The following is a 16,225-nucleotide window of genomic DNA, read 5'->3' as shown; positions in this document are numbered from 1 at the left end:
AGAGGTGAATTTGCAAACACGTCGATACGACAACATAACTATATTGTAATATTCGTTGTAAAATTTTGGGAAAGCAAAATTATTTTAGAAAAAGAGAGAGAGAGAGAGAGAGAGAGAGAGAGAGAGAGAGAGGGAGAGAGAGGTGAATTTGCAAACACGTCCATACGACAACATAACTGTATTATGATATTCGTTGTAGAATTCGGGAAGCAAGATTGTAAATTGTATGAAAAGTAAATTATTCAATAATATATACTATCAGCAGAGAGAGAGAGAGAGGAGAGAGAGAGAGAGAGAGAGAGAGACTTAAGTTTGCAAACACACCCATATGTCAACAAGAGGTTGTAATCATTATTATTATAAAATTATAACCCATAACATCAGAAAAGAAAAGAAATTAGTAATCCAGAATGAGAAATAATGGGCAAATTAACTCTAACTTTACCTTCAAGTAGTCATGGCTGGTACGAGGGAGATTAGAGAGGGGTATGAAGAGGGAGTTACTGACTGGAGGGAGAATCTCCCTCCATTAGAACTTCTGGTCAAATATCGGAAGTTCTCATTCTTAAACTTTATTCACTATCACTAACGGAATATTTAACCTACGCTCTCTGGACACTTGGTTGCCTTCTTTTACATTCATACGTTCAGTTTTGACAGGTGACCTTTCTAGAAAGGACGACTTTTGCCTTTTCTTTATGATAGCATTGAAATAAGAAATTATATCCTCGGCCAATAGATTGGATGAACACTGCATGTGAGTGGTGTATAGGCATCGCTTGACTCTGCTTTCTGTGCATCGCGTGATAGTCATGTTCGTACTTGTCAATGAAAAATGGTCATACTGCAAAAAATCATGGCTTGCAGACTGATGAAGGTCTTGTAACCCACTACAGATTTTATTAAAATTGTATGCTCGTGTTTCAATTTGTTCGTATTAAAAGATACGTGTAACCCGGGGTTCCACTGTATATATATATATATATAAATATATATATATATATATATATATATATATATTTATATATATATACTGTATATGTGTGTAAGTGTGTGTGTGTGTGTGTTTAGGCAATGCATAATATACCAGGATATACCTTTCACCTCTTGAAGGTGGTATTACCAGTAGAAGACAGCCTTCTGATATCACAAGAAGTCTTTAGAAGGGATGTTGCTGAACTTATGACCCATTTCTTCACTCCAGCCTATTTACAAAGGATTGGACTTGCCAGCAATGATCTGGGATCAAACGTTGCCCTTTTATCTTGCAGTCTGAACACTGAACATTAAATAAATCATAAACTTAAATTGTGCCCTGTTCTGTTTCTACCTTTCGGCCACCAATAAACTAAAATCCTGGTTCGCGAGAAAGGATTACAGCATTTAAAAGTAGAATGTCAGATATGCGAAATGGTTTTGCAACGCTGGTTGAGATAGAACTCTTGCTTGATTTCTCTCTCTCTCCCTGAATACTAGAGAGGCAGCTGCATTGGTCACTGAATATTTCTTAAGTGAACACCAGAAACAACGAAAGGATCACGGTGTTCGGAGGGGATTTAGAAGAAGAAGAAGAAGTTGAAATTGGTGTGTTCAGATTGACGGATGGATAATGTAATATATTAAATGCAAATGAAAAGCAACATTAGAAGAAGAAGAAGAAGAAGAAGAAGAAGTAAAAGAAGTTGAAATTGGTGTGTTCAGATTGTCGGAAGGAAAATATAAGATATTAAATGCAAATGAAAAGCATCAATAGAAGAAGAAGAAGAAGAAGAAGAAGAAGAAGAAATTGGTGTATTCGTTTTGACGGAAGGATAATGTAAGATATTAAATGCAAATGAAAAGCAACAATAGAAGAACAAGAAGAAGAAGAAGAAGAAGATGGAGTTGAAATTGGTGTGTTCGTTTTGTCGGAAGGAAAATGTAAGATATTAAATGCAAATGAAAAGCAACAATAGAAGAAGAAGAAGAAGAAGAAGAAGAAGAAGAAGAAGAAGGAGTTGAAATTAGTGTGTTTGTTTTGTCGGAAGGAAAATGTAAGATATTAAATGCAAATGAAAAGCATCAATAGAAGAAGAAGAAGAAGAAGAAGTTGAAATTGGTGTGTTCGTTTTGTCGGAAGGAAAATGTAAGAATATTAAATGCAAATGAAAAGCATCAATAGAAGAAGAAGAAGAAGGAGAAGAAAAAGAAGAAGAAGAAGAAGAAGAAGAAGAAAAAGAAGAAGAAGAAGAAGAAGAAGTTGTAATTGGTGTGTTCGTTTTGTCGGAAGGAAAATGTAAGATATTAAATGCAAATGAAAAGCATCAATAGAAGAAGAAGAAGAAGAAGAAGAACAAGAAGAAGAAGTTGAAATTGGTGTGTTCGTTTTGTCGGAAGGAAAATATAAGATATTAAATGCAAATGAAATACAACAAAATGAAACGAGCAATTACAGAATTATCACCTCAATCAAAGGTTGATGGAGTCATCCATACCCTAAGATCCATATATGGTGGAAATTTCGTCAAAAACCGTCAGTTTATTTTGACGTTATCTTTAAAATGGCGGAAAATGGAAATTTGAATCCAAAACCCGGGTCTGGATCATCTCCGAAATTTAATGGGGTCATCTATGACCTAAGATCTATCTGTGGTGAAAATTTCATCAAAATCCAATGAGTAGTTTTGACGTAATCTTGTCCACTGACAGACAGACAAATAAATGAATGAGTAAATACATAAATGAATAAATGAATAAATAAATAATTAATCTTGTCCACAGATTAATCAACGAATAAGCCAACTCGATTGTATAACCATTGGCGGAGATAATAAATCTAGAGATTTTCTAATAATAGTGAAGATTTAAGAGAGAAGAGTGTCTGGAAAAGTCGAAACTGACAGAAGAAAATGTAAGATGTTAAATGCAAGTGAAAAGCACAAAAGGAAGAAATCTATTTTATCTTTCCCTTGTCTTTTTAAGTTTTTACTGTTCTTAAAACATTTTGTTTGTTCATCACTTCCCTTGTAGTGTTGACTCCCTTATTTCATTTCCTCACTGGGTTATTTTCCCCAGTTGGAGCCCTTTGGCTTCTAGCAACCTGCTTTTACATTTAGGGTTGTAGCTTAGCTAGTAATACTACTACTACTACTACTACTACTACTACAATTACTGTTATTACTACTACTACTAATACTACTACTACTACTACTAAAATTACTATTATTACTACTACTACTAATACTACTACTACAACTACTACTACAATTACTACTACTACTACTACTTCTACAATTACTACTACTACTACTACTACTACTACAATTACTATTATTATTACTACTACTACTATTACTACTACAATTACTATTACTACTACTACTACTACTACTACTACTACTACTAATAATAATAATAATAATAATAATAATAAAAGTTGGAGAACGACTCAAACCGTGACATAATCCCAATCTTCAACTAACCTTGAACTCGTATTTCTCTTTTGTCCGATTTAACTTCTAGATTTTCTATTTCATTCAAAAGTGTATCTCTTAAAATGGCGCTTAGCTTCGTGGGGGGAATGAAGTGTCCCTGAAGACCTTATGAAGTGTTATTGAAGTGGCTTTAATGTAACCCGGATTTCCTGAAGTGGGACAAGAGGAAGATATAATGTCGAACATCCTTTCGTCATCTATGTCATTCATTTTATGACTCCTTTACGTAGAGAAATCTTTCATTTGAAGGATTCAGTATTCAGGAAACCTAGGTTTTGTCGTTGATTTTTCATCTCTGAATGTAATTGTCTTCATTACTTGATTATTAATTAATTAATTATATATATTTGTTTTATCTATCTATATATATATATATATATATATAGATAGATATATAGATATATATATACACTGCATATGGATGAAAATCAACACAATATCGTGCTCAAATAGAAATAAATTTCTACCTCATACTGGGATCGAACCTTAGCCCCTTCAAATGAAAGGCCAGGACGCTTCCAACCATGCCACCAGAGGCTCAAAAGCAGCCTCTAGTGGCATGGTTGGAATCGTCCTGGCTTTTCCTTTGAAGGGGCTAAGGTTCGATCCCAGTATCGGGTATACTGTCTATATAAGCTTGCCGACCAGGGTTCGATTCCCGGCCGGAGCCAAGCTCTTGTCTTTGTGTGATTTCGCCTGGGGCTCTGATCCCGAGGTCGTTAAGAGAATCCAGACATTAATATATCAAAAATATATATGGCTTATTTGAATATGAAAAACACGTAAAAATGTGCAAAATTTATCATTAATTGAATGCCAAGTAACAAACTACCAATTAGCTACGATGGTGAAGATGGGTTGATTTCAATTCTAAGTACAAAATACCTGAATTCGACAGGTATAAGTACAGTAGAATTGTCATTGACTTTTATCTTTCTTCGTGGCCGAATGGGTTAGTCACTGTCTATATAAGCTTGCCGACCAGGGTTCGATTCCCGGCCGGAGCCAAGCTCTTGTCTTTGTGTGATTTCGCCTGGGGCTCTGATCCCGAGGTCGTTAAGAGAATCCAGACATTAATATATCAAAAATATATATGGCTTATTTGAATATGAAAAACACGTAAAAATGTGCAAAATTTATCATTAATTGAATGCCAAGTAACAAACTACCAATTAGCTACGATGGTGAAGATGGGTTGATTTCAATTCTAAGTACAAAATACCTGAATTCGACAGGTATAAGTACAGTAGAATTGTCATTGACTTTTATCTTTCTTCGTGGCCGAATGGGTTAGTCACTGTCTATATAAGCTTGCCGACCAGGGTTCGATTCCCGGCCGGAGCCAAGCTCTTGTCTTTGTGTGATTTCGCCTGGGGCTCTGATCCCGAGGTCGTTAAGAGAATCCAGACATTAATATATCAAAAATATATATGGCTTATTTGAATATATATATATATATATATATATATATATATATCTTTCTGAGTGAGGATACCTTAACGTGGTGAAAGGGTTTGTGTATCGTCATGATTAGGCAAAGCTCTACTAGTCAGTGTCACCCATACTAGGTTGGTTTGCTTTGAGCAGTCACACTAAAGTCACCCGCCATCACCAATCTGCACTGGCCAGCAGGGTGATGAAATGGCCAAACCCCAGGCATGAATAAGGACATGTCTGAGGCCTTTGTCCTGCAGTGAACTAGAAACTGGAAACGGGTGTTTTTGTTATGTATATATGTATACATATATATATAAAATTTTCTAACTCAAACTGGGATCGAACCTTAGCCCCTTCAAATGAAAGGCCAGGTCGCTTCCAACCATGCCACCAGAGGCTCAAAAGGGGCTAGGCTGTGATCCCTGTATGAGGTAGAAATTTATTTCTATTTGAGCATGATATATATATATATATATATATATACATATATGTATGTGTGTGTGTTTGTGTGTGTTACCCAAAGTAGATATTGATTATCACTAATGTAAAAAGTATGAAGAATTCGGAATAATATCAGACTGTTGTATGATCATTTACTCATACACACGAAAATACAGCTTCCAAATCGTTGATTCATTTGTATTTTCTCTATCTTTTCACTCTACTTCATCAGTTTTAAACTCACCAGACAGCGTGCCCCCTCCTCTAACTATCCCATACTTCAACTCCCATTATTATTCCATTCGTAAACTGGAATTAATCCATGGGGGACCATCAGAATATTTCAGGCAGACAGATTTTAACTTTTTTTCGTAGCTCGGGAAAGATTCCAATATTTCCTTTGATAGAAGAGGTAGTCAAAGAAAAGCGAAGTCAATTTAATAGAAAAAAAAGAAATCAGACTTGGAAGAGTATTTTTCCTTTGATGGAAATAACTTTTAGTGTTTTTAGTTTTTATCCTTTGTTCCAGATGCCATCATTCGCTTTGTAATTCTAGCATGCAAAAAATTGGTTATTCAATCAGAGACAGACTGATAGCGCGATTAAAAGAGAAGGAGGAAGGGCTCTCTCTCTCTCTCTCTCTCTCTCTCTCTCTCTCTCTCTCTCTCTCTCTCTCTCTTTCCTACTTCTACTTCTTTTTCTAGTATCTCGAAACGGTGAAAGTACTCAGGAATCAGAACAGACAGCCTTGAAATCTCTCTCTCTCTCTCTCTCTCTCTCTCTCTACTTCCAGCATTTCGAAACGGTTGAAGTAACGAGAATCGAGACAGAAAGTCTCTCTCTCTCTCTCTCTCTCTCTCTCTCTACTTCCAGCATTTCGAAACGGTTGAAGTAACGAGAATCAAGACAGAAAGTCTCTCTCTCTCTCTCTCTCTCTCTCTCTCTCTCTCTTTCTCTCTTTCTTTTACTTCTACTTCCAGCATTTCGAAACGGTTGAAGTAACGAGAATTGGGGCAGAAAGTCTCTCTCTCTCTCTCTCTCTCTCTCTCTCTCTCTACTTCCAGCATTTCGAAACGGTTGAAGTAACGAGAATTGGGGCAGAAAGTCTCTCTCTCTCTCTCTCTCTCTCTCTCTCTCTCTACTTTCAGCATTTCGAAACGGTTGAAGTAACTAGAATCGAGACAGAAAGTCTCTCTCTCTCTCTCTCTCTCTCTCTCTCTACTTCCAGCATTTCGAAACGGTTGAAGTAACGAGAATTGGGGCAGAAAGTCTCTCTCTCTCTCTCTCTCTCTCTCTCTCTCTCTCTCTCTCTACTTCCAGCATTTCAAAACGGTTGAAGTAACGAGAATTGGGGCAGAAAGTCTCTCTCTCTCTCTCTCTCTCTCTCTCTCTCTACTTCCAGCATTTCGAAACGGTTGAAGTAACGAGAATTGGGGCAGAAAGTCTCTCTCTCTCTCTCTCTCTCTCTCTCTCTCTACTTCCAGCATTTCGAAACGGTTGAAGTAACGAGAATTGGGGCAGAAAGTCTCTCTCTCTCTCTCTCTCTCTCTCTCTCTCTCTCTACTTCCAGCATTTCGAAACGGTTGAAGTAACGAGAATTGGGGCAGAAAGTCTCTCTCTCTCTCTCTCTCTCTCTCTCTCTCTCTCTCTCTCTCTCTACTTCCAGCATTTCGAAACGGTTGAAGTAACGAGAATTGGGGCAGAAAGTCTCTCTCTCTCTCTCTCTCTCTCTCTCTCTCTCTCTCTCTACTTCCAGCATTTCGAAACGGTTGAAGTAACGAGAATTGGGGCAGAAAGTCTCTCTCTCTCTCTCTCTCTCTCTCTCTCCTACTTCTTTTCCAGCATTTCGAAACGGTTGAAGTACTCAGGAATCAGAACAGACAGCCTTGAATCTCTCTCTCTCTCTCTCTCTCTCTCTCTCTCTCTCTCTCCTTTTTCTTCTTCCAACATTTCGAAATTGACTAAGTACTCTGAATCGACAGCCTCTCTCTCTCTCTCCCTCTCTTCTTCTTCCAACATGTCGAAACAGACTTAGTACTATGGACAGACAGCCTCTCTCTCTCTCTCTCTCTCTCTCTCTCTCTCTCTCTCTCTCTCTCTTCTTCTTCTTCTTCTTCTTCTTCTTCTTCTTCCAATATGTCGAAATTGGCTAAGTACTCGTCCAACATGTCGAAATTGGCGAAGTACCCTGATCAGACAGTCTTGAAATCCAATATATATCAACACCCAAACTGTCTGATATTATGGAAGCCTTTCGTGGCTGTTTTTAAGTGAACCCATGATGAAGAAGTTGCTAAGTGGATCGAATGATGCCTTCCAAGATATTAGAAAAAAGAAGTAAAGGTTGAAAACAGAATTTCTTTTAGCCATAGCTCGCCTTAGACCTACGGAAGGGTGAATACGTTTGTTTGTGCAGTAGAATTTTACCCTAGAGTGAAACACAAACAAATGAACAAATAAACAAACGTAATTGTTTACGACATAATGCTGCTTTTCCTCGGAGTTGATTTGGAATCAAATTTTACCAAAATATTTTGGAATATACAGACTTTAAGCTTAGCAGAATCTAGTATAATATATTGTTACTAGTGTGCGCGACCTGTCAAAAATGATTGCTTAATATTTAGATAGATATGTATAAACATGCACACGCACCCTCTCTTAGCAGGGCATGACTACTTACTCTCCACCTTACACGAGGGATGGGGAGAGCCGAGCATGATCAGAAAGATATATATATATATATATATATATATAAATTTATATATATATATACCGTATATATATATATATATATATACATATATACATATATACATATATACATATTTATATATTTAAATATATACATATATACATATTTGTATATATATATATATATATATATATATATATATATACACTTTCTACTATCTCCTGTCTTCACCATAGCTGCGACTCACTACATTCGACTAGCTATCAAGAACAACACTCTCTTTTCAGGTTAACAGGAACACGTTAAATATCTATAAAACAGGTTAAATTAGGCCACGCCCTCCACGCTTAAATCTAGCCACAGATTAGGATAGAAGAGACTCTTTAGCTTTGGTGAGCAGCTCTTCTAGGAGAAGGACACTCCAATATCAAACCATTGTGCTCTAGTCTTGGGTAGTGCCATAGCCTCTGTACCATGGTATTTCACTGTCTTAGGTTAGAGTTCTCTTGCTTGAGGGTACAATCAGGCACACTATTCTATCTTATTTCTCTTTTTCTTGTTATTTTGAAGTTTTTAAAGTTTATATATGAAATATTTATTTTAATGTTATTGTTCTTGAAATATTTTAATTTTCCTTGTTTGCTTTCCTCACTGGGCTATTTTCCCAGTTAAGGCCCCTGTGCTTATAGCATTCTGCTTTTCCAACTGGGGTTGTAGCTTAGCAAGTAATAATAATAATAATAATAATAATAATAATAATAATAATAATATATTCTACTCTTTTTCAAGGGGCGATTGGTTGAACACCATTCATTTTTCTTTGCATTGAAGGTATTTAAAGGTAATAGGTTAATCTTGTAATAGATTGCTTCCTTATCAAATATTAGAAGATAAAAACTGCTTCCTTTGATATCAAGATGAAATTACAATTGGATGAAGTAAAAAATATTCCTTTTGTTTGACAGTTCTTTCGAAAAACGATTAATTACTGTCTCTATTCATAGTATTGATATCTCTCTCTCTCTCTCTCTCTCTCTCTCTCTCTCTCTCTCTCAGTACAATATTTTCAATATTCATTTCGTTCCCATTCATTTTTACGTATGAGAAAGTGACAAAAGATATGGCACTAGTTGTGGAATTAAACTTGAAAGTATATATATATATATATATATATGTGTGTGTGTGTGTGTGTGTGTATTGATATATATATATATATATATGTGTGTGTATTGATATATATATATATATATATATGTAAGGAGAGAGAGAGAGAGAGAGAGAGAGAGAGAGAGAGAGAGAGAGATTATTTATCCTATACCATCTAAATTCTAAAACTAGTGAACACAAAAAGTCTCAGAACAGTAGGACCTTATTATAACAGTTTCTCCTTTGCTAGTCACATTACTTCTAATCATAAATCGTTCTAAAGTAAATTAAGCTAAATCTCTGACCTCATAAACTGCATCATTGCAACGAACTTCTCAATATCCGTTTCCAATCGGCTGATCAAAAACCCGGTAATGAAATTATGCTTGCAATTGGCCAGACTACTACATTGGATCCTTCTCTCAGGTTACGGTTCACTTTCTCTTTGCCTACACTTACACTGAATAGTCTGGCTTATTCTTTACATATTATTTTCCTCTGTCCTCATATACTTGACAATACTGAGATTGCCAAACAATTCTTCTTCACCCAAAGGGTTAACTACTGCACTGTTATTGTTCAATGGCCACTTTCCTCTTGGTAAGGGTAGAAGAGACTCTTCAGCTATGGTAAGCAGTTCTTCTAGGAGAAGAACACTCCAAAATCAAACCATTGTTCTCTAGTCTTGGGGAGTGCCATAGCGTCTGTACCATAGTCTTCCACTGTCTAGGGTTAGAGTTCTCTTGCTTGAGGGTACACTCGGGCACACCATTCTATCTTATTTCTCTTCCTCTTGTTTTGTTAGTTTTTATAGTTTATATAGGAGATATTTATTTTATCATTACTGTTCTTAAAATATTTTATTTTTCCTGGTTTCCTTTCCTCACTGGGCTATTTTCCCGGTTGGAGCCCCTGGGGTTATAGCATTCTGCTTTCCTGCCAGGGTTGTAGCTTTGCAATTAATAATAATAATAATATTAATAATAATAATATAGCATGTCTTCTGCAACATTTACTCTTCAATTGATTATATTAAGGTCGATGCAAGCATTAAGAGATTAGGGATTATGACTCATAAGTAATGGCAGAGGCAAGGGACAGTGACAGTGCCCAAGAGACTGACCATATATACATACGATCAGTGCCCAGGGAGAGCCAGGCAATAGCTGCTGATGACTCAGCAGGTAGAACTAGAGGCTCCCCAAACCCCCCCCCCCCCTATCCTTAACTCACAAAGATGGTGAGGTTGCACACACTGCAAGAAACTATCGAGCTTGAGCGGGGCTCGAACCCCAGTCTGGCGATCGCCAAGCAGGGACTCAAAGGACTTATGGAGCCTATACGTCATCTGCAGCCATTGCCTGGCCCTCCTAGGTCCTAGCTTGATGGAGTGGGGCTTGGGGCTCACTTGGCTATTTTTCCCTGTTGGAGCCCTTGGGCTTATAGTATTTTGCTTTTCCAACTAGGGTTGTAGCTTGGCTAGTAATGATAATGATAATAATATATAGTTAGTCTCTATGACCTTGTCACTGACACTTACCTCTGCCACTCATGAGCGACCTTTAAACCTTTTTCGAATTGTCACTACTCGGGGCCACCCATATTAGGTTGGTTGCTGGAAGCGATCAGACGAAAATCTCCCACCGTCGCCAATCCGCACTTTCTATCTGGACGAACCCCCTACATGAATTGACATATCTTTAGCCTTTGTCCTGCATTGGACTAGAAACGGCGGCATTTGTTGTTGTTGTTGTATATATATATATATATATATATATATATATATATATATATATATATATATATATATATATATATGTATATATATAAATATGTATATATATATTTATATATATGTGTATATATATATATATATATATATATGTATATATATATGTATGTATATATATACATATATGTATATATATACATATATGTATATATATACATATATGTATATATATACATATATATGTATATATATGTGTGTGCTTGTGCGTGTGTCTGTCTGTCTGTCTGTCTGTCTGTATATTCTGTTCGAATTTGAAGCCTTATTTTAGAAAAATGCATTCACGAAATTTACCACAATCAATTTACGTTATCAGACAAGATATTTTTGAAGAAAATTTTTTATCTTAGTATAGTTCAATAAGGCAAAAATAAAGCTAATAAAAATTTTTTATTTTTAGGTCTCTTGGACCTTTTAGAATTCTCCGTTTACAAAGTTTGATCCACCAACGTTCGCTTTGAAGTTCCGAAGCTAATTGACAACAGAAAGAATTTAATTAATCAGGCCCTAGTTTGATTAGTTTGATTAATCAGGTCCTAGTCCCGTAGAGGGAAACTGGTTCCAGATATATCTGAATACACATTGATTTTGTTCGGAACCAAAGATGAAAACAGAAAAAAAAAAAATCGAATTGAAACCGAAGTCGGAGCCGGAATACGTCCTCGGGACGTTTCCAGACGGTTTGAATTAATTTTATTCGAAATCAAATATTAAAAACAGAAAAACTAATTAACTCGAAACCAAAGTCGGAGCCGGAATACGTCCTCGGAACGTCTCCAGCCACGTTCAAATTAATTTTATTCGAAACCAAAGATTAAAAACAAAAAAAAAAAACAATCAAATCGAAACCGAAGTCGGAGCAGGAATACGTCCTAGAGACGTCTCCAGCCACGTTCAAATTAATTTTATTCGAAACCAAAGATTAAAAACAGAAAAACTAATTAACTCTAAACCGAAGTCGGAGCAGGAATACGTCCTCGGAAAGCCTCCAGCCGCGTTCAAACCCCCGAGCGGACACAGTGCCTAAAACCGATAGGTCATCTGTAACAACAACACTGACCTCGAGATTAAATTTCCTCGAATTGGACGGACGTCCTCAAGATGGAAAGTCAGAGGCTCGCCATGATTAGATTGAACCCCGAGGGAGTATTTCTTCGGGCGGGAGGGACGAAGGTAAAGTTGAGGCTACTTCTATTTTCTGGATTCCGTGGCCGAGTTATATAAGGTTAGAAAGCTTGGTAAAATGCGTTTCGGTTGAGGTGAATTGAAATTTTCCACTGAGGGAATGGAATGTAGAGGGAAGAGGCTAAACTAGAGAAAAAGTTGAATGATTGAAAATTAATTTTATATATATGTATATATATATATATATATATATATATATATATATATATATATGTATATATATATGTGTATATATATATATATATATATATATATTTATATATGTATAACATATATATATATATATATATATATATATATACACACACACACACACACACACACATTAATACACGCGACACATAGCTCATTATCTATGTTGAAAGTCATTCCTCTACAAATATTTAAAAAACTACTAAACTTTTTGTCATGTCTTCGGTATGATCTGACATTTGCATATCAAAGATTGGATGTATATTAATTAGTACTGTATAATTTGAAATCTGGTCGACACTATTGATATGCAAAGGGTTCATTTTTTATACACATATTTTTATGCTATCAAATAGTAATCCTAAAATAGTTTAATAATTTTGAATTAATTTTTTAGATGAGTGTAGACATGTGTACGTATATTCTAATTGAAATTGGGAATTACTGGTTTGGTCTCCCGGTTAACTAGAAAAAGCACTGATACTGCAGACCTCCGCCACGGCAGCTTATTTCTCGAAACCAGCTTGCCTTTACCAGAGTGAATTCAGACCGTACGCGTATTTGAAGTCTGTGTGACAACCATGTGCGAACTTGGGATAAAGGTTAGGGTTAAATCGGTCGACCTTTTTCTCGACCTTGACCTTGACCTTTGACCTGGAACTTTCAAAATTGAATCACTTCCACGTCTCAATATAGCAATTAATGCATGAAGGTATCACTAATCTATGAGTCAAATTGTGGCCAGGAAGTTGTTTACAAACGAACAGACAAGAGAACAAACAAACAAACAGGGGAGAATTCATAACCTCCTTCCAGCTTCGTTGGTTAAGGTTAGGATTAAATCGGTCGACCTTTTTCTCGACCGTGACCTTGACCTTTGACCTAGGACTTTCATAATTGAATCACTTCTACTCTATGAGTAAAATTGTGGCCGGGAAGTTGTTCGCAAACTAACAGATAAATTTGGTCGAAAACGTAACCTCCTCCTAACTCCGTAGGCGTAGTTATTTACCAATTGACATAAGTGTTATGATATGAATGTGTTGACATTTAAATGTAGTTATATGTACAGTTGGCTTCATTAATTCAGGTACGCTTCTGGGAAAGCTAGACAGACGCCTGACAGCTATAAATAGATAGATAGATAGATAGATAATTTATTGACCACAGCTACAACGTTTTACCATATATAGATAAATTAAAACAAAATGCTCACAAAGTTACCCGTTTGCAATTGTTCTTTATCAAACAGCTATAGTCCACACAATAACAATATATGAAATAACACATACAAAATATTATACAAATAAGAAAACGAAAGATGAATCGGCCTACCGCATTAGCTGTACACCATCAAAATCTTATGGATTGATTTACATGTCTTATTAAAAGTTAAAGTTTTATGAAAAAGTTCCTCCAGTTTGTGACTAGCGCTGTGTTTAGCGAAAGATAAACTGTTGGCAACACTGCCTGGAAAACAAAGTTGCCAATCTTATAAACATGAAAAGCTTAACAGCAGTTTGCAATTCCTGTTACATAGAAGTCGTTTATATGTTTTTTTGTTTTTTTTTCGTTTACGTATAAGTCGAATAGACAAAATATATATATATTTTTTTTTATATCGTGATGCATATCCTGGATGTCAATATATTTTTTTTTTCTGCATCCTTCTCTTACTCGAAACTTAAAAAAAAACGCGATCTTTTAGAGAAAACCATTGTATTTTTTCTTCATTGAAAGTTCCCATAATCTCTGTATTTCCCCATTTCTACGTTTGTGTGTGTGTATATATGTATATATATATATATATATATATATATATATATCTATATATATATATTTATATATATATATATATATATATATATGTGTGTGTGTGTGTGTGTGTGTGTTTGTTTGTTTGTTTGTGTGTGTGTGCCACAATGTAACCTTTCAAATTTGGGCCGACTGTCGGGCTAGTTTGCCAGTGGCTAAGCCACGGAATTTATGAAAACATGTTTAGATCTCTCTCTCTCTCTCTCTCTCTCTCTCTCTCTCTCTCTCTCTCTCTCTCTCTCTCTCTCTCTCTCTCTCTCCAAAAAAAGATCTGGTTGTATTTGATGGTATCAAGATATTTGAACAAATACATTTCTCTTTTTCGAATTTATTTTCCTTCGATTTTTTTAATTGGTCCAACCTTCAGGCTAAACATTTTTAAACTTATTTCTTTCCATGAAGATTTTTACCCCCAAAACGTTTCTCCTTTACAAATTCCAAAGAACGTTTTAACGAAAGCCAGCCAATAGGAATGCCAGAAATAAACTGGTTTGGTAATATTTCACAAAAGATAAATTTTAGAATATTTTAGATTTGGATATTGTCATTTAGTTGAAAAGTCCAGCAAGTTTTCGAAGCCAGAAAAAGAAACTTTTTTGTGCTGACATCAGAGACCAAGTGAACGTTATTCCACGTAAAAATCTTGCTTTTCGTTTAAGCCTGATTGGTTTCCATTATCCGAGCCTGCTAAAACTTCAATTTACCGGAGCGATGGAAAATCTATTTTCGATATATCTCTGAAATGTTTTAAATTCAATCAAGTTTTCAGTTAGATTCTAAGGTCCTATCACGACTTACTTTTGTTTTTTTGGTTTTTGGATTATAAGGTCGTTCGTCCTATGACGACTTTTTAAAGTAGTCGTCTATCAAAAATTATGCCATTTTTTAAACATTATGCTTAAAAATTCCTTGATTTTTTATACAATCCACTTTTTAAATTTTGGTTTAATGTTTTAAACATCGATCTGTCAGAAATTAAGTAGTCTTGGAGGTTTAATTAAAACAAAACTAATTCATTTATTCTGAATAGAGGAGAGGTGGATGTACTATAAAAGTTATACATTATAGTTAAAATGTAAGGGAAATTTTGTAGATACACCAATTTTTTATGTTTTGAACTTTAATCTACCAAAACATTAAGTGTATTTTTACAGCTTTAATTAAAAATAAATTCTTCATTTCTTCTAAATTGAGACGAGTTTGAAACAATACAAAAACTTATCTGAACTAATGAATATGTTAAGTTTGACTTCAAATTCGAAAAATTGTAAAAATTACCAAAAGTTAAGATAATTTTTAGAGCTTTAATTAAAACAAAATAATTAATTTCTCCTGCATAGAGATAAGCTTCAAACACTACAAAAAGCTATCTAAACTAATGTACATGTTAAGTGAAATAAAATGAAAAATAAAAACATAAACAAAATTATTAACACAAAACCATCCCACCGCTTCAATATGATCTACATGATTCCCGAAAAAATAACAATGTCATTGTTCAATATAACAATTTTACAATTTGCAATGGGTCTCCAATTTCAGTGTGAAATATTAATCTAATTTTGCGCCTTTGATGACCTAGGCCAAAATGGTGTAACGGGTCGAGCCGAGGTCAAATAATTATTGTGTTTCAGACTAATGTGTTTTTGGTAGCGTTCATTTTAAATGTATCTGTATTTTCAAAATTATTGGGAAGATCTCTCTCTCTCTCTCTCTCTCTCTCTCTCTCTCTCTCTCTCTCTCTCTCCTTGATTGGAAAGATAAGTGAAACTCTCTCTCTCTCTCTCTCTCTCTCTCTCTCTCACACACACACACACACACACACACACTTATCAATCAAAGATTCTGGGTTCGAATCCTGAGCGAGTTTGAACGCTTTATCCCATACTGTTGACTCGAGTAGCTAGGGTTGTGGTGGCCTATTGTAAACATCCCGGCTTGGTGATCTCCCGGACTGGGGTTCGAGTCACGCTCAAGCCCGATTAGTTTCTTGTAGTGTCTGCAACCTCACCATCCTTGTGAACTAACGATGGAGGTTTTGTGGGATTCTAT

At 35.5% G+C, this 16,225-nt stretch overlaps 1 protein-coding gene across 2 annotated transcripts in view; it reads left to right on the top strand.

The window, feature by feature from the left end:
• LOC137614621 (galanin receptor 2a-like) overlaps window positions 1–16,225 on the top strand; it is a 105,065-nt gene that overhangs the window by 5,084 nt on the left and 83,756 nt on the right. The gene's annotated exons all lie outside the window — the stretch shown is intronic.

Source organism: Palaemon carinicauda, chromosome 21, assembly GCF_036898095.1.
Source record: "Palaemon carinicauda isolate YSFRI2023 chromosome 21, ASM3689809v2, whole genome shotgun sequence".
Taxonomy (NCBI): Eukaryota; Metazoa; Arthropoda; class Malacostraca; order Decapoda; family Palaemonidae; genus Palaemon; species Palaemon carinicauda.
This window is presented reverse-complemented; position numbering and strand designations above follow the sequence as displayed.